This window comes from Fukomys damarensis, unplaced genomic scaffold (assembly GCF_012274545.1).
Source record: "Fukomys damarensis isolate Sample0158 unplaced genomic scaffold, DMR_v1.0_HiC HiC_scaffold_22, whole genome shotgun sequence".
NCBI classification, from domain to species: domain Eukaryota; kingdom Metazoa; phylum Chordata; class Mammalia; order Rodentia; family Bathyergidae; genus Fukomys; species Fukomys damarensis.
The window spans coordinates 25,085,650-25,088,271 of record NW_022900934.1 but is presented as its reverse complement, the minus strand read 5'-3'; positions in this window follow the sequence as shown (position 1 = coordinate 25,088,271).

Below are 2,622 nucleotides of genomic sequence, written 5' to 3'. Positions count from 1 at the left end.
TTTGAGATAGGCCTTGAACTCATAATCCTTCTGCCTTGACTTCCAGGGATTGCAGTTGTGTGCCATTACACCAGGCATAGAAATTCAGAAAAAGTGAAATCCTGTAGATCACATCATATGATGTTTATAGAGAAACAGCAAAGTAGATAAGGTGGCCAATGTGATGTGGGGAGCAGCCAGTTACATGATCTCATTGGGATACAGGAAGGGAGCTAGGAATTTGCCCTGTTATACTTAAGGTTAACTTTGTATTTATGCATATTAGTTCAAAAGGTTTGTGCATTTGAGAAGGGTCTAATATATGTGGACAACAAGCAGAGCATAGTAGCCTATGCCTGTAATCCCAGTGGGTCTGGTAGCCTGAGCCAGAAAGCTTGAAAGTTCAAGCTGAGCCTGATCAATTTAGCAAAACTCTCTCAAAATAAAAAAGGGTTAGGAGGGTCAGGGATTTAGCTCAGAGGTTTGGTGGCCTGCCTTGCGAGCGCAAGGACCGGAGTTCAATCTCCGGTACCAATAAACAAACAAACAAACAAACAAACAAACAAACAAATAAATAAATAAATAAATAAAGGAAAGGAAAAAGGAAAGGAAAAAGGAAAGGAAAAAGGAAAGGAAAGGAAAGGAAAGAAGAAAGAAAGAAAGAAAGAAAGAAAAAGAAAGGGTTAGGGCTGTAGCTCAGTGCTAAGGCCCTGGGTCAAATCTCTAGTATGTGCTAGAGAGAGACAGACAAACAAGGGAATTAGCATTTGTGAGTGCTCTGCCCACTCCCCGCCCAAGATCCCTAAATATGATAGGGGGAAAAAATTTGAAACTCCCCCTTGAAAGTTTTGTTTGTTTGTTTGTTTGAGACAGGGTCTCACTACTTAGTTGAGACTGACCTGGAACTCACTATGTAGCCCAGGCTGGTCTGAAACTAGCAATCCTCCTGCCTCAGCCTCCTGAGTGCTGGTATTACAGGCATGTGCCACCACACACAGCCTCTCCTTTGAAAGGTTTAAAGAACAGTGTCTGCTGAGCATAGTGGTGCGTGTCTTAATCCCAGCACTCATAAAGGTGAGGGCAGGCCAGCCTGGGCTCCATAAACAAAACAAAACAGAACAAACCAATCAAACAATGGTGCCTGACAAAGAGAAAACAGAGAATTGGTAAACCTTTAAGGATTGTTTTGCAGAAGTTGGTTGGTTATATATATACCTTTACCCTTAAACTAGACAAGAACATACAGCCAGCCTCAAATCTGCCTTATTCAAATGTTGGGTTTGGGAGGCTGAGGCAGGAGGATCTCCGAGAGTTTCAGGCTAGTGTAGGCTATATACTGAGTTCAAGTCCAGCCTGAATTACACAGTGAGATCCTGTCCCAAAAAACCAACCAATCAACCAAACAAACAAGCAAAAAACTGGCATTGGTGGCACATGCTTGTAATCCCAGCACTCAGGAGTCTGAGGCAGGAGTATTGCATTGAATTGGAGGGCAGCCTGGACTACACAGGGAGACTCTGTCTCAAAAAAACCTAACAATAACAAAACCAACCCTACCTTATTCAGGAAGAAAGTAATTACACATTATATGATCTGGGGAAACATGAAGCATTATGTCACCTAGGATCTTGTTAAAGTTGCAGAATCTTGGGCTCTGGCCCAGACCTCAGGAGGTTTTTGGTGTTACTGGAGATTGAACCTAGGACCTTCAGGTTGAGGGTACAACCTTCCCTAGTCCTTTTAAAAAACTTTTTTGAGACAGAGACTTCACAAATCACTAAGTTGGCCAAGCTAGGTTTGAATTTGCAATCCTCCCATTTTAGCTTTCCAGAGAGTTTGGGATTACAGGCCTACACTACCACACCTGGCTTAATTTGCATTTTAATAAGATTTCTCAGGTGGTTCACATATAGACTAGATAATATATTAGATTAAACTGTAGATTTTAAAATGAATTGAGATAATGAATTCTTATTTTCCAAAAGCATTTTAAGAAGTGTATGAGATGAGGGTAAAGTCTTACTTCCATTGGGCTTGCTCACAGTGTAATGGGGGAGATAGCTAATAATAAGCAAACAGTGTATATAGTAAAACCCAGTTGGAGATAAATGTGAAAAATAGAGCAAACGAAGAGATTGGGAAACTTTTCAGTTTAAGAGCTTTTTTCTTTTTTTTCAGAATTTTAATTTTGTCCACATGTCTTTTTTGGAGGGGTGTTGTGGTACTGAGGATTGAATACAGGTGTGGCATGTACTAGGCAAGTGCTCTGACCCTGGAGCTGCAGCCCTAGCTAGCCCTTTTTATTATTTTTTGAGACAGTCTTGGTAAGTTATTCAGGTTGGCTTGGAACATGGTCCTCTCCTCTCTCAGCCTCCTGAATAACTGGGATTACAGGTGAACACAACACTGCAGTGCTAAATTTTATGTCTTCATGTTTTTGTTTTACAGTTACCATTTGTCTCAGGTAGGTATTAGAGCAGACCTCTGGGGTTTTTTGTTTTTGTTGTTTTTTTTGAGACAGGGTCTCACATTGAACTTACATTGTAGTCCAGGCTGGCCTCCAAATCGCTTCCTAGGTTTTGGGATTACAGTCATGTGCCACAACACTCGGGTGACCTCTGTTTTAAGGTCACAAATGTGCAT